Raw genomic sequence first — 16,521 nt, forward strand, 5'->3', positions numbered from 1 at the left:
AACTTAATGAGAAGAATGTGGTAATTCCAGGGGACTTTAATACTCACAACATTGGATAGATCATCTAGACACAGGATCAATAAAGAAACAAGGGCCCTGAATGATACACTGGATCAGATGGACTTGATAGATATATTTAGAACTCTGCATCCCAAAGCAACAGAATATACTTTCTTCTCGAGTGCACATGGAACACTCTCCACGACAGATCACATACTGGGTCACAAAACAGCCCTTCATAAATATACAAGAATTGAGATCATACCATGCATACTTTCAGACCACAAAGTGATGAAGCTTGAAATCAACCACAAGAAAAAGGCTGGAAAACCTCCACAACCATGGAGGTTAAAGAACACCCTACTGAAGAATGAATGGGTCAACCAGGCAATTAGAGAAGAAATTTAAAATATATATGGAAACAAACCAAAATGAAAATACAACAATTCAAATGCTTTGGGATGCAGCGAAGGCAGTCCTGAGAGGAAAATACATTGCAATCCAGGCCTATCTCAAGAAACAAGAAAAATCCCAAATGCAAAATCTAACAGCACATCTAAGGGAAATAGAAGCAGAACAGCAAAGGCACCCCAAATCCAGCAGAAGAAGAGAAATAATAAAGAACAAAACAGAAATACACAATATAGAATCTAAAAAAAAAAAAAAACTATAGAGCAGATCAACGAAACCAAGAGTTGGTTTTTTGAAAAAATAAACAAAATTGACAAACCTCTAGCCAGGCTTCTCAAAACGAAAAGGGAGAGCACCCAAATAGATAAAATCATGAATGAAAATGGAATTATTACAACCAATCCCTCAGAAATACAAGCAATTATCAGGGAATACTATGAAAAAATATATGCCAACAAACTGGACAACCTGGAAGAAATGGACAAATTCCTAAACACCCACACTCTTCCAAAACTCAAACAGGAAGAAATAGAAAGCTTGAGCAGACCCATAACCAGTGAAGAAATTGAATCACTTATCAAAAATCTCCCACCAAGTAAGAGTCCAGGACCAGATGGCTATCCAGGGGAATTCTACCAGACATTTAAAGCAGAGATAATACCTATCCTTCTCAAGCTATTCCAAGAAATAGAAAGGTAAGGAAAACTTCCAGACTCATTCTATGAGGCCAGCATTACTTTGATTCCTAACCCAGACAGAGACCCAGTAAAAAAAGAGAACTACAGGCCAATATCCCTGATGAATATGGATGCAAAAATTCTCAATAAGATACTAGCAAATCGAATTCAACGGCATATAAAAAGAATTATTCACCATGATCAAGTGGGATTCATTCCTGGGATGAAGGGCTGGTTCAACATTCACAAATCAATCAATGTGATACATCACATTAATAAAAGAAAAGAACCATATGATCCTGTCAATCGATTCAGAAAAGCATTTGACAAAATTCAGCATCCTTTCTTAATAAAAACCCTTGAGAAAGTCGTGATGGAAGGAACATAGTTAAACATCATTAAAGCCATTTATGAAAAGACCACAGATAATATCATCCTCAATGGGGAAAAGCTGAGAGCTTTTTCCCTGAGATCAGGAACACGACAGGGATGCCCACTCTCACCACTGTTGTTTCACATAGTGTTGGAAGTTCTAGCATCAGCAATCAGACAACAAAAGGACATCAAAGGCATCAAAATTGGCAAAGATGAAGTCAAGCTTTCGCTTTTTGCAGATGACATGATTATTATACATGGAAAATCTGATAGACTCCACCAAAAGTCTGCTAGAACTGATACAGGAATTCATCAAAGTCTCAGGATACAAAATCAATGTACAGAAATCAATTGCATCCTTACACACTAATAATGAAGCAACATAAAGACAAATAAAGAAACTGATCCCTTTCACAATTGCACCAAGAAGCATAAAAGACCTAGGAATAAACCTGACCAAAGATGTAAAAGATCTGTATGCTGAAAACTATAGAAAGCTGATGAAGGAAATTTAAGAAGATATAAAGAAATGGAAAAATATTCCATGCTCATGGATTGGAAGAATACATATTGTCAAAATGTCAACACTACCCAAAGCTATCTACACATTCATTGCAATCCCAAACAAAATTGCACCAGCATTCTTCTCGAAGCTAGAACAAGCAATCCTAAAATTCATATGGAACCACAAAAGGCCCCAAATAGCCAAAGTAATTTTGAAGAAGAAGACCAAAGCAGGAGGCATCACAATCCCAGACTTTAGCCTCTACTACAAAGCTGTAATCATCAAGACAGCATGGTATTGGCACAAAAACAGACACATAGACCAATGGAATAGAATAGAAACCCCAGAACTAGACCCACAAAATTATGGCCAGCCAATCTTTGACAAAGCAGGAAGGAATATCCAATGGGAAAAAGACAGTCTCTTTAACAAATGGTGCTGGGAGAACTGGACAGCAACATGCAGAAGGATGAAACTAGACCACTTACTTACACCATTCACAAAAACAAACTCAAAATGGATAATGGACCAAAATGTAAGACAGGAAACCATCAAAACCTTAGAGGAGAAAGCAGGGAAAAACCTCTCTTCCCTCAGCTGCAGCAATTTCATATTTGACACATCCCCAAAGGCAAGGGAATTAAAAGCAAAAATGAAGTATTTGGACCTCATGAAGATAAAAAGATTCTGCACTGCAAAAGAAACAATCAACAAAACTAAAAGGTAACCAACAGAATGGGAAAAGATATTTGCAAATGACATATCGGGCAAAGGGCTAGTATCCAAAATCTATAAAGAGCTCACCAAACTCCACACCCGAAAAACAAATAATCCAGTGAAGAAACGGGCAGAAAACAAGAATAGACACTTCTCTAAAGAAGACACACAGATGGCCAACAGGCACACGAAAAGATGCTCAACGTCCCTCCTCATCAGGGAAATACAAATGAAAACCACACTCATATCACCTCACGCCAGTCAGAGTGGCTAAAATTAACAAAACAGGAGACTATAGATACTGGAGAGGATGTGTAGAAATGGGAACTCTCTTGCACTGTTGGTGGGAATGCAAATTGGTGCAGCCACTCTGGAAAACAGTGTGGAGGTTCCTCAGAAAATTAAAAATAGACCTACCCTATGGCCCAGTAGTAGCACTACTAGGAATTTACCCAATGGATACAGGAGTGCTGATACAAAGGGACACTTGTACCCCAATGTTTATAGCAGGACTCTCAACAATAGCTACATTATGGAAAAAGCCTAAATGTCCATCAACTGATGAATGGATAAAGAAATTTTGGTTTATATACACAATGGAATATTACGTGGCAATGAGAAAAAATGAAATATGGCCTTTTGTAGCAACATGGATGGAACTGGAGAGTGTTATGCTAAGTGAAATAAGTCATACAGAGAAGGGCAGATTCTATATGTTTTCACTCCTATGTGGATCCTGAGAAACTTAACAGAAGACCATGGGGGAGGGGAAGAAAAAAAAATGGTTAGGGAGGCAGGGAGCCAAAACATAAGAGACTCCTAAAAACTGAGAACAAACTGAGGGTTGATGGGGGGTGGGAGGGAGGGGTGGGTGGGTGATAGGTATTGAGGGCACCGGTTGGGATGAGCACTGGGTTTTGTATGGAAACCAATTTGATAATAAATTTCATAATAAAAAAATAAAAATAAATAAAAAAAAGAAGATGTGGTACACACACACACACACACACACACACAAGGGAATATTATGCATCCACAGAAAAAGGATGAAGCCTTGCCATTTGCGACATCATGGATGAACCTAGAGGGTGTGATGCCAAGTGTAATAACTCAGAGTGAGAAAAACAAATATTGTATTTCATTCATATGTGGAATCTAAAATAAACCGAATAAACAAATGAATAAAAAGCATAATCAGACCTGTAAATACAGAGAGCAAACTGATGGATTCCAGAGGTGAGTGGGGTAAGGGATGGGCAAAGTTGATGAAGGCGAGTGGGAGATACAGGCTTCTAATTATGAAATAAGTAATTCATAGGAATAAAAGACACAAGATAAGAAATACAGTCAATGATATTGGGATAGTGTTGTATGGTGACACATCATAGGTATACTTGTGGTGAGCATAGCATAAACTTGTTGAATCACTATGTTGTACACTTAAAACTAATGTAACATTGTATGTCGACTATGCTCAAAAACATTTTAAAAAAAGAATAGTCTATATGTTCTTTAGTTTCTTTATTCTTATTGGTCAGTTTCCGTTTTGGATTTTCCTGAATAATGTATTTTTCAATAAAATGAATAACTGTGGATTGAGTAACAGCTATCCTACTGTTCCTTAGAGATTCCTGGGGTTCTGCCTTTTAATCTGGGAAGAGAGATTGTCAGGTTAAGTGACAAGTGGGAAATGTAGATAAAAATAGGAGCTCAAGTAGATTTGAAAGATTCAGAGGATAAGGAAGTTTTAAATTCAATACAGTCATTCTTTATAATTTCCATCCCTTATCTCCCCCCGCCCCAGTAAGATTCTACTGCCTTCCTTATCTGGATGAAATGAATCCACCTTGGGGCGCCTGGGTGACGCAGTCGGTTAAGCGTCCGACTTCAGCCAGGTCACGATCTCGCGGTCCGTGAGTTCGAGCCCCGCGTCGGGCTCTGGGCTGATGGCTCAGAGCCTGGAGCCTGTTTCCGATTCTGTGTCTCCCTCTCTCTCTGCCCCTCCCCCGTTCATGCTCTGTCTCTCTCTGTCCCAAAAAAAAATAAATAAACGTTGAAAAAAAATTTAAAAAAAAAAAAAAGAAAGAAATGAATCCACCTATGAGGGATAGATCACATTACACATGTATGTGGAACAATAAATACAGAAAACAAACTGATAGTTGCCAGAGGAGAGGAATGGGAAAATGGACAAAATGGATGAAAGGGAATGGGAGATACAGGCTTTTCGTCATGGGATTAAAGTGTATAGCATAGGGAATGTTGTCAATGTTATTATAATAGTGTCTTAGTGACAGATGGTAGCTACACTTGCACTGAGCATAGGACAATTTATAGAAATGTTTAATCATTATGTTATACACCTGAAACTAATGTAATATTGTGGGTCGACTATACTGAAATAAAAATAGGTTTAAAAGTATGTTAAATGATGGGGGAAATCACAGAAGTTAGGACTTACAGAAATAGTTGGAAACAATACTTGGACCACAGACAAGGCCTCAGTTGGGGTCTGGGCCTATAAATCAGGAAACCAAGAGTATCATAGCACAGTAGAGGGAAAACACAGATGGGAGGCTGGGTAGATTCTGTAGATAAAGTATGGATATCTCTTGATGCCTATACTCACTCCCAGCATGCTCTGAGGGTTTTTTGAATAAAGCCAAACTCAGAGAACACTTCCTGTACTTACCCCTCTATTTTCTGAGTTCAGACCTTTATTAACTCTCACCTAAATTTTTAAAAATCATAACGGTAATGTTTTATCAAACCCCTTTTTAAAGATATGTGCTTTCATTTTTATTTATTTCCTTATTAATTTTTAACATACAGCGTTTTATTAGTTTTAGTACAATATACAATATAGTGATTCAACAATTCCTTACCAACACCCTGTGCTCATCATGACAAGTGCACTCCTTAATTCCCATCACCTATTTAACCCATCCCCCACACCATCCCTTCTTGTAACCATAAGTTTGTTCTCTATAATTAAGAGTCTATTTCTTGATTTGTCTCATTCTCTTTTTTTTCTCTTTGCTTGTTGTGTTTCTTTAGTTCCACATATCAGTGAAATCATGTAGTATTTGTCTTTCTCTGACTTATTTCACTTAGGATTAAACTTTCTAGCTCCTTCCATATTGATACAAATAGGAATATTTCATTCATTCTTTTTTTATGGCTGAAATATATATATATAAAACACCTCTTCTTTATCCATTCATCCGTCAATGGATACTTGGGCTGCTTCCACAATTTGGCTATTGTAAATAATATTGCTATATGCATCAGGATGCATGCATCCCTTTAAATTAATGTCTTTGTATTCCTTGGGTAAATACCCAGTATTATGATTGTTAGATTATAGGGTAGTTCTATTTTTAATTTTTTTAGTAACTTCCACAATGTTTTCCACAGTGGCTGCATCAGTTTGCATTCTTTTCAACAGTGCACAAGTGTTCCTTTTTAGTCACATCTTCACCGACAACTGTTGTTTCTTGTGTTGTTGATTTTAGCCATTCTGACAGGTGTGAGGTGATTTCTCATTACAGTTGTAATTTCCATTTCCCTGATGGTAAGTGATGTTGAGCATATTTGCATGTGTCTGTTGGCTGTCTGGATGTCTTCTTTGGAGAAATTTCTGTTCATGCCTTCTGCCCAGTTTTCATTTGGATTATTTGTTCTTTGGGTGTTGAGTTTTTATAAATTATTTCTATATTTTGGATATTAACTCTTTATCGGATATGTCATCTGCAAATACCTTCTTCCATTCCATAGTTTTCCTTTTAGTTTGGTTGGATATTTTCCTTGCTGTTCAGAAGCTTTTTATTTTGATTTAGTTCTAAAAGCTTATTTTTCTTTTGCTTCCCTTTTCTCAGGAGATATATCTAGAAAGAAGATTCTATGGCCTATGTCAAAGAAGTTACTGCCTGTGTTCTTCTATAGTATTTTTTGGTTTTAGGTCTCACATGTATGTCTTTAATCCAGTTTGTATTAATTCCTTGTATGGTATAAGAAAGTGGTCCACTTTCATTCTTTTGCATGCTGCTGTTCAGTTTTCCCAACACCCCTTTGTTAAAGAGACTGCTTTTTCCCATTGGATATGCTTTTCTGCTTCGTCCACATTAATTGACCATATAGTTGTGGGTTCATCTCTGGGTTTCTGTATTGTTCTATTGATCTATATGTCTATTTTTGTGTCATTACCATATTATTTTGATGACTACAGCTTTGTAACATAACTTGAAGTCTGGAATTGTGATGTCTTCAGCCTTGCTTTTATTTTTCAAGGTTACTTTGGCTATTCGGGGTCGTTTGTGCTTCCATATAAATTTTAGGATTGTTTGCTTTAGCTGAGTGAAAAATGCTGGTGGTATTTTGGTAGGGATTCCATTAAATGTGTAGATAGATTTGGGTAGTAAAGACATTTTAACAATATTTGTTCTTCCAATCCATGAACATGGAATGTTTTTCCATTTCTTTGTGTCATCTTCAATTACTTTCATCAGTTTTTTTTTTCAGAGTACATGTCTTTTCCCTCTTTGGTTAGGTTTATTCCTAGGTATCTTTTTACTGTTAGTGCCATTGTATATGGCATTGTTTTTTTAATTTCTCTTTATGCTGCTTCAGTATTGGTGTATAAAATTGCAACAGATTTCTCTACATTTATTTTGTACCCTGTGAGCTTGCTGAATTTGTTTATCAGTTCTAGCAAAACTTTTGGTGGAGTCTTCAGGGTTTTCTGTGTATAGTATCATGTCATCTGTAAAAGTTTTACATCTTCCTTAATGATTTGGATGCTTTTTATTTATTTTTGTCGTCTGATTGTTGTGGCTAGAACTTTCAATATTATGTTGAATAGAAGTGGTGGCAGTGGACATCCTTGTCTTGTTCCTGACCTGAGGGGACAATCTCTCAGTTTTTCCCCATTGATGATGATGCTTGCTGTGGGTTCTTCATATATGGCCTCTGTTATGTTGAGGTATGTTCCCTCTAAATCTACTTTGTTGAGGATTTTTATCATGAATGTATATTGTACTTTGTAAGTGCTTTTATCCATCTATTGAAATGATCATACGGTTCTTATCCTTTCTTTTATATATCACATTTATTGATTTGTAAATACTGAACCACACTTGCAACACAGAAATAAATTCCACTTGATTGTGGTTAATGATTTTTTTAATGCATTCTTGAATTCAGTTTGCTAGTATTTTGTTCAGGATTTTTGCATCTATTTTCATCAGGGATATTGGCATATAGTTCTCTTTTTTAGTGGTATATTTATCTAGTTTTGGTATCAGGGTAATGCTGACTTCATAGAATAAATTTGGAAGCTTTCCATCCTCTTCTATTTTTTGGAATATTTTGAGAAGAATATGTATTAACTCTTTAAATGTTTGGTAGAATTCACCTGTGAAGCCATTTGTTCCTGGACTTTTGTTTCTTGGGAGTTTTTTGAACACTAGTTGAACTTCTTTGCTGGCTATTGGTCTGTTCAAATTTCTGTTTCTTCCTGTTTCTGTCTTGATAATTTATATGTTTGTAGGAATTTATACATTTCTCCAAGTTGTCCAATTTGTTGGCATACAATTTTTCATAATATTCTCTTATAATGGCTTATATTTCTGTGGTGTTATTTGTTATTTCTCCATCAGTTTTGATTTTATTTATTTGAGTTTTCTATTTTTTCTTGATAAGTCTGGCTAGGGATTCAACTTTATTGATTTTTTTCCAATAGCCATCTCCTGTTTCATTGAGCTGTTCTGTTTTCCATGTCATTTACTTCTGCTTTAGTCTTTATTATTTCCTCCTTTATCCTGGTTTAGGTTTTTTTTTTCATTTTTTCTAGTTTCTTTATGTGAAAGGTTAGGTTGTTGATTTGATATTTTTCTTATTTCTTTAGGTAAGCCTGTATTGCTATAAACTTCTCTCTTAGAACTGATTTGCTGTATCCCAAAGGCTTTGGACTGTTCTGTTTTTCATTTTCATGTACGTTTTCATTTTTTTCTTTGATTTCATGGTTGACATATTTATTGTTTAGTGGCATGTTATTTGATCTCCATGTATTGGTGTTCTTTCAGATTTTTATTGTAGGTTTATTCTATTTTAATAGCATTGTGGTCAGAAAAGTTGCATGGTATGACTTCATTGATCCTTGGACTTGTTGAAGCTTGTTTTGTGACTTAGAGTTCTATTATGGATAATATTCCATGTGCACTTGAAAAGAGTGTGTATTCTGATGTCTTAGGATGGAATGTTCTGAATATATCTATTAAGTCCTGTTCCAGTGTGTCATTCAAAGCCATTTTTTTCTTGTTGATTTTCTGTTTAGATCATCTGTCCATTGATGTAAGTGTGTTGTTAAAATCCCCTACCATCATTGTATTATTATCAATTAGTTCCTTTATGTTTATTGTTGTTTTATAAACATGGTTGCTTCTATGGGTGCATAAATATTTACAATTATTTTATGTTCTTTTTGGATTATCCTCTTTATTATTAATATGTCCTTTTTTGTCTCTTGTTACAGTCTGTGTTTTAAAATCTAGTTTTTCTGGGGTGCCTGGGTGGCTAGGTTGGTTAAGTGTCTGACTTCGGGTCAGTTCATGATCGCGTGGCTCATGAGTTTGAGCCCTGCATTGGGCTCTGTGCTGACAGCTCAGCTTTGGATTTTGTGTCTCCTTCTCTCCCTACACCTCCCCTGCCCACATTCTGTCTCTCTCTCTTGAAAATAAACATTTAAAAAATAAAGTCTATTTTTTCTAATATAAGTATTGCTACTGCAGCCTTTTCTTGACATGTATTTTCATGATATTTCTCAGTCCCCTCATTTTCAATCTGCAGGGGTCTTTGGGTCTAAAATTAGTCTCTTTTAGGCAGCATATAGACATATTTTTTTTAATCCATTCCATCACCCTATGCTTTTTTTCATTGGAGTGTTTAGTCCATTTACATTCAGAGTAATCATTGATAGATATGTATTTATTGTCATTGTATTATTTGTTATGTGATTATTTCTGAAAATTTTCTTTGATCCTTTCTTTCATGCTTTGCTGAATTTCTTTCATAATATATTTGACTTTATTTCTCTCTATTCTTTGTATATGTATTTGTGATTTTTGATGTGTGGGTATTTGTATATAACATTATTTGTATATAACTACTTCCGCATATAGCAGTCTATATTAAGTCGATGGTCATTTATGTTTGAACCCATTCTTTACTCTTCTCCTCCCCATGTTCAAGGTAAAAGTTGTCATATTTTAGATGTTTTCTTTCATGAGTTCCTTGACTTATTGTTTACAGAAATAGTCGTTTATACTGCTTTTGTGTTACCTACCTTCAGATTGTCACTTATAATGTCCTGCCATGTAGTGTCCTGTTCCCTAGGGCCAGGCACTTCTGGGAGTATTTCTATTGTGTGCTGCGTGTGCACTGCTGTTTTGCCCTGCCACTTTATCCTTCAGGCCAGTAGTTCCAGAGGCTCTCTTTGCTTGTTGTGGGCAATATTTGGCCTCTGGAATGAATGTGACACATTTTAACTAGGTATGCTCTGGTCTGCTCGTGAAATGAGAGCTGTCACCTCCACGAATAGAACTGAGACTCTGCAAATCTCCTGAGCTGGGGCACTGGGTATAATCCAGGGTTTGGGCCTGTATTCTAGGGTAGGGGGCATACAGTGCTGGGACTGAGGCAGAAAATACTGGGAGGTGGTGTTTTCTGGAACACAGAGAGGGGGGCTTGGTGTAAACAAGTTAGTGAGCATTGGTGCTGGGCTTGTTCCTACTGGTAGCCCTGTGCTCATGCCAAGAAGAATGGGTAGGAAATAGCTCCACCCAATTTTTTTGTTGCAAGAATCTCTCTCCATAGATGCTGCCTCTGTGGGATGCACTCTGAAATGAGCAAATAACCTCCCCATTCTATAACTCAGGTGCTCTTCAAATCACTGTTTCCATGCTGTATGTTCTTGGGTTGTTTGCTTGCTTTCTCTCTAAGAGCAGTACATTGCCATCTGGGCTGCATCCCAGCCAAGCCAACTGACTTTAAAACTCCAGGCTTTAAGCTCCCCCTATGTTAGTCTGTCTCTTGCTCTCCTGTGTGACTGTGGCTCCCTCCCCACTGCAACATCCACAATCTGTTTCTGTCTTAAAACATGTATCCACCCTTCCTCCCTTCTTCAATGTGGCCTCTTCTGTACCTTTAGTTGTGGAGTTTGTTCTGCCAGTCTTCAGGTCAATTTCTGGAGTGTTTAGGATGATTTGATAGTATTCTAGTTGTATTCATGGGATGAAGAGAGCCTAGGGTCCTCCTACTCCACTGTCATTTTCCAACAACCTATATCAAACCTATAAACATTAACAATAATTCTTTAATATCATCCAAAATCCAGCCAATATTCAAATTTTTACAATCATTTCATAAATGTCACCATTATTATTCCTGTTGCTTTCTTTATGGTCCCTTTGTTTTTTTTTATATGAAATTTATTGACAAATTGGTTTCCATACAACACCCAGTGCTCATCCCAAAAGGTGCCCTCCTCAAAACCCATCACCCACCCTCTCCTCCCTCCCACCCCCCATCAACCCTCAGTTCGTTCTCAGTTTTTAACAGTCTCTTATGCTTTGGCTCTCTCCCACTCTAACCTCTTTTTTTTTTTCCTTCCCCTCCTCCATGGGTTCCTGTTAAGTTTCTCAGGATCCACATAAGAGTGAAAACATATGGTATCTGTCTTTGTCTGTATGGCTTATTTCACTTAGCATCACACTCTCCAGTTCCATCCACGTTGCTACAAAAGGCCATATTTCATTTTTTCTCATTGCCACGTAATATTCCATTGTGTATATAAACCACAATTTCTTTATCCATTCATCAGTTGATGGACATTTAGGCTCTTTCCATAATTTGGCTATTGTTGAGAGTGCTGCTATGAACATTGGGGTACAAGTGGCCCTATGCATCAGTACTCCTGTATCCCTTGGATAAATTCCTAGCAGTGCTATTGCTGGGTCATAGTGTAGGTCTATTTTTAATTTTCTGAGGAACCTCCACACTGTTTTCCAGAGTGGCAGCACCAATTTGCATTCCCACCAAAAGTGCAAGAGGGTTCCCGTTTCTCCACATCCTCTCCAGCATCTATAGTCTCCTGATTTGTTCATTTTGGCCACTCTGACTGGCGTGAGGGGATACCTTTGTGTATTTCCCTGATAAGGAGCGACGCTGAACATCTTTTCATGTGCCTGTTGACCATCCGGATGTCTTCTTTAGAGAAGTGTCTATTCATGTTTTCTGCCCATTTCTTCACTGGGTTATTTGTTTTTTGGGTGTGGAGTTTGGTGAGCTCTTTATAGATTTTGGATACTAGCCCTTTGTCCGATATGTCATTTGCAAATATCTTTTCCCATTCTGTTGGTTGCCTTTTAGTTTTGTTGGTTGTTTCCTTTGCTGTGCAGAAGCTTTTTATCTTCATAAAGTCCCAGTAATTCACTTTTGCTTTTAATTCCCTTGCCTTTGGGGATGTGTCGAGTAAGAGATTGCTACGTCTGAGGTCAGAGAGGTCTTTTCCTGCTTTCTCCTCTAAGGTTTTGATGGTTTCCTGTCTCACATTTAGGTCCTTTACCCATTTTGAGTTTATTTTTGTGAATGGTGTGAGAAAGTGGTCTAGTTTCAACCTTCTGCATGTTGCTGTCCAGTTCTCCCAGCACCATTTGTTAAAGAGACTGTCTTTTTTCCATTGGATGTTTTTTCCTGCTTTGTCAAAGATGAGTTGGCCATACGTTTGTAGGTCTAGTTCTGGGGTTTCTTTTCTATTCCATTGGTCTATGTGTCTGTTTTTGTGCCAATACCATGCTGTCTTGATGATGACAGCTTTGTAGTAGAGGCTAAAGTCTGGGATTGTGATGCCTCCTGCTTTGGTCTTCTTCTTCAAAATTACTTTGGCTATTCGGGGCCTTTTGTGGTTCCATATGAATTTTAGGATTGCTTGTTCTAGTTTCGAGAAGAATGCTGGTGCAATTTTGATTGGGATTGCATTGAATGTGTAGATAGCTTTGGGTAGTATTGACATTTTGACAATATTTATTTTTCCAATAGATGAGCAGGGAATGTCTTTCCATTTCTTTAAATCTTCTTCAATTACCTTCATAAGCTTTCTATAGTTTTCAGCATACAGATCCTTTACATCTTTGGTTAGATTTATTCCCAGGTATTTTATGCTTCTTGGTGCAATTGGGAATGGGATCAGTTTCTTTATTTGTCTTTCTGTTGCTTCATTGTTAGTGTATAAGAATGCAACTGATTTCTGTACATTGATTTTGTATCCTGCAACTTTGCTGAATTCCTGTATCAGTTCTAGCAGACTTTTGGTGGAGTCTATCAGATTTTCCATGTATAATATCATGTCATCTGCAAAAAGCGAAAGCTTGACTTCATCTTTGCCAATTTTGATGCCTTTGATGTCCTTTTGTTGTCTGATTGCTGATGCTAGAACTTCCAGCACTATGTTAAACAGCAGCAGTGAGAGTGGGCATCCTTGTCGTGTTCTTGATCTCAGGGAAAAAGCTCTCAGTTTTTCCCCGTTGAGGAGGATGTTAGCTGTGGGCTTTTCATAAATGGCTTTTATGATCTTTAAGTATGTTCCTTCTATCCCGACTTTCTCAAGGGTTTTTATTAAGAAAGGGTGCTGGATTTTGTCAAAGGCCTTTTCTGCATCGATTGACAGGATCATATGGTTCTTCTCTTTTTTTTTTGTTAATGTGATGTATCACGTTGATTGATTTGCGAATGTTGAACCAGCCCTGCATCCCAGGAATGAATCCCACTTGATCATGGTGAATAATTCTTTTTATATGCCGTTGAATTCGATTTGCTAGTATCTTATTGAGAATTTTTGCATCCATATTCATCAGGGATATTGGCCTGTAGTTCACTTTTTTTTACTGGGTCTCTGTCTGGTTTAGGAATCAAAGGAATACTGGCTTCCTAGAATGAGTCTGGAAGTTTTCCTTCCCTTTCTATTTCTTGGAATAGCTTGAGAAGGATAGGTATTATCTCTGCTTTAAACGTCTGGTAGAACTCACCTGGGAAGCCATCTGGTCCTGGACTCTTATTTGTTGGGAGATTTTTGATAACCGATTCAATTTCTTCGCTGGTTATGGGTCTGTTCAAGCTTTCTCTTTCCTCCTGATTGAGTTTTGGAAGAGTGTGGGTGTTCAGGAATTTGTCCATTTCTTCCAGGTTGTCCAATTTGTTGGTATATAATTTTTCATAGTATTGCCTGATAATTGTTTGTATCTCTGTGGGATTGGTTGTAATAATTCCATTTTCATTCATGATTTCATCTATTTGGGTCATCTCCCTTTTCTTTTTGAGAAGCCTGGCTAGAGGTTTGTCGATTTTGTTTATTTTTTCAAAAAACCAACTCTTGGTTTCGTTGATCTGCTCTACAGTTTTTTTAGATTCTATATTGTTTATTTCTGCTCTGATCTTTATTATTTCTCTTCTTCTGCTGGGTTTAGGCTGCCTTTGCTCTTCTGCTTCTAGTTCCTTTAGGTGTGCTGTTAGATTTTGTATTTGGGATTTTTCTTGTTTCTTGAGATAGGCCTGGATTGCAATGTATTTTCCTCTCATAACTGCCTTCGCTGTGTCCCAAAGCTTTGGATTGTTGTATTTTCATTTTCGTTTGTTTCCACGTATTTTTAAATTTCTTCTCGAATTGCCTGGTTGACCCACTCATTCGTTAGTAGGGTGTTCTTTAACCTCCATGCTTTTGGAGGTTTTCCAGACTTTTTCCTGTGGGTGATTTCAAGCTTCATAGCATTGTGGTCTGAAAGTATGCATGGTATGATTTCAATTCTTGTAAACTTATGAAGGGCTGTTTTGTGACCCAGTATATGATCTATCTTGGAGAATGTTCCATGTGCACTCAAGAAGAAAGTATATTCTGTTGCTTTGGGATGCAGAGTTCTAAATATATCTGTCAAGTCCATCTAATCCAATGTCTCATTCAGGGCCCTTGTTTCTTTATTGACCGTGTGTCTAGATGATCTATCCATTTCTGTAAGTGGGGTGTTAAAGTCCCCTGCAATGACCACATTCTTATCAATAAGGTTGCTTATGTTTATGAGTAATTGTTTTATATATTTGGGGGCTCCGGTATTCGGCGCATAGACATTTATAATTGTTAGCTCTTCCTGATGGATAGACCCTGTAACTATTATATAATGTCCTTCTTCATCTCTTGTTACAGTCTTTAATTTAAAGTCTAGTTTGTCTGATATAAGTATGGCTACTCCAGGTTTCTTTTGGCTTCCAGTCGCATGATAAATAGTTCTCCATCCCCTCACTCTTAATCTAAAGGTGTCCTCAGGTCTAAAATGAGTCTCTTGTAGACAGCAAATAGATGGGTCTTGTTTTTTTATCCATTCTGATACCCTATGTCTTGTGGTTGGCGCATTTAATCCATTTACATTCAGTGTTATTATGGAAAGATACGGGTTTAGAGTCATTGTGATGTCTGTATGTTTTATGCTTGTAGTGATGTCTCTGGGCCTTTGTCTCACAGACCCCCTTAGGATCTCTTGTAGGCCTGGTTTAGTGGTGACAAATTCCTTCAGTTTTTGTTTGGGAAGACCTTTATCTCTCCTTCTATTCTAAATGACAGACTTGCTGGATAAAGGATCTTGGCTGCATATTTTTCTGTCTAGCACCCTGAAATCTCGTGCCAATTCTTTCTGGCCTGCCAAGTTTCAAAAGAGAGATCAGTCAGGAGTCTTATAGGTCTCCCTTTATATGTGAGGGCACGTTTACTCCTTGCTGCTTTCAGAATTTTCTCTTTATCCTTGTATTTTGCCAGTTTCACTATGATATGTCGTGCAGAAGATCGATTCAAGTTACGTCTGAAGGGAGTTCTCTGTGCCTCTTGGATTTCAATGCCTTTTTCCTTCCCCAGTTCAGGGAAGTTCTCAGCTGTGATTTCTTCAAGTACCCCTTCAGCACCTTTCCCTCTCTCTTCCTCCTCTGGGATACCAATTATGCGTATATTATTTCTTTTTAGTGTATCACTTAGTTGTCTAATTTTCCCCTCATACTCCTGGATTTTTTTATCTCTCTTTTTCTCAGCTTCCTCTTTTTCCATAACTTTATCTTCTAGTTCACCTATTCTCTCCTCTGCCTCTTCAAGCCGAGCTGTGGTGGTTTCCATTTTGTTATGCATTTCGTTTAAAGCGTTTTTCAGCTCCTCGTGACTGTTCCTTAGACCCTTGATCTCTGTAGTAAGAGATTCTCTGCTGTCCTGTATACTGTTTTCAAGCCCAGTGATTAATTTTATGACTATTATTCTAAATTCCCTTTCTGTTATATTATTTAAATCCTTTTTGATCAGCTCATTAGCTGTTGTTATTTCCTGGAGATTCTTCTGAGGGGAATTCTTCCGCTTGGCCATTTTGGATAGTCCCTGGTGTGGTGAGGACCTGCAGGGCACTTCCCCTGTGCTGTGGTGTATAACTGGAGTTGGTGGGCGGGGCCGCAGTCAGACCTGATGTCTGCCCCCAGCCCACCGCTGGGGCCACAGTCCGACTGGTGTTTGCTTTCTCTTCCCCTCTCCTAGGGGCAGGATTCACTGTGGGGTGGTGTGGCCCGTCTGGGCTACTTGCACACTGCCAGGCTTGTGATGCTGGGGATCTGGCGTATTAGCTGGGGTGGGTAGGCAAGGTGCACAGGGGCAGGAGGGGCAGGCTTAGATCGCTTCTCCTTAGGTGATCCACTTCAGGAGGGGCCCTGTGGCAGCGGGAGGGAGTCAGATCTGCTGCCGGAGGTTTGGCTCCGCAGAAGCAC

The 16,521-nt window shown here is 38.0% G+C and overlaps 1 protein-coding gene across 1 annotated transcript in view; it reads left to right on the forward strand.

Annotated features, from left to right (window-relative positions):
* Positions 1-16,521, forward strand: part of KLF8 (Kruppel like factor 8) — a 250,283-nt gene that overhangs the window by 193,419 nt on the left and 40,343 nt on the right. The gene's annotated exons all lie outside the window — the stretch shown is intronic.

Source organism: Felis catus, chromosome X, assembly GCF_018350175.1.
Source record: "Felis catus isolate Fca126 chromosome X, F.catus_Fca126_mat1.0, whole genome shotgun sequence".
NCBI classification, from domain to species: Eukaryota; Metazoa; Chordata; class Mammalia; order Carnivora; family Felidae; genus Felis; species Felis catus.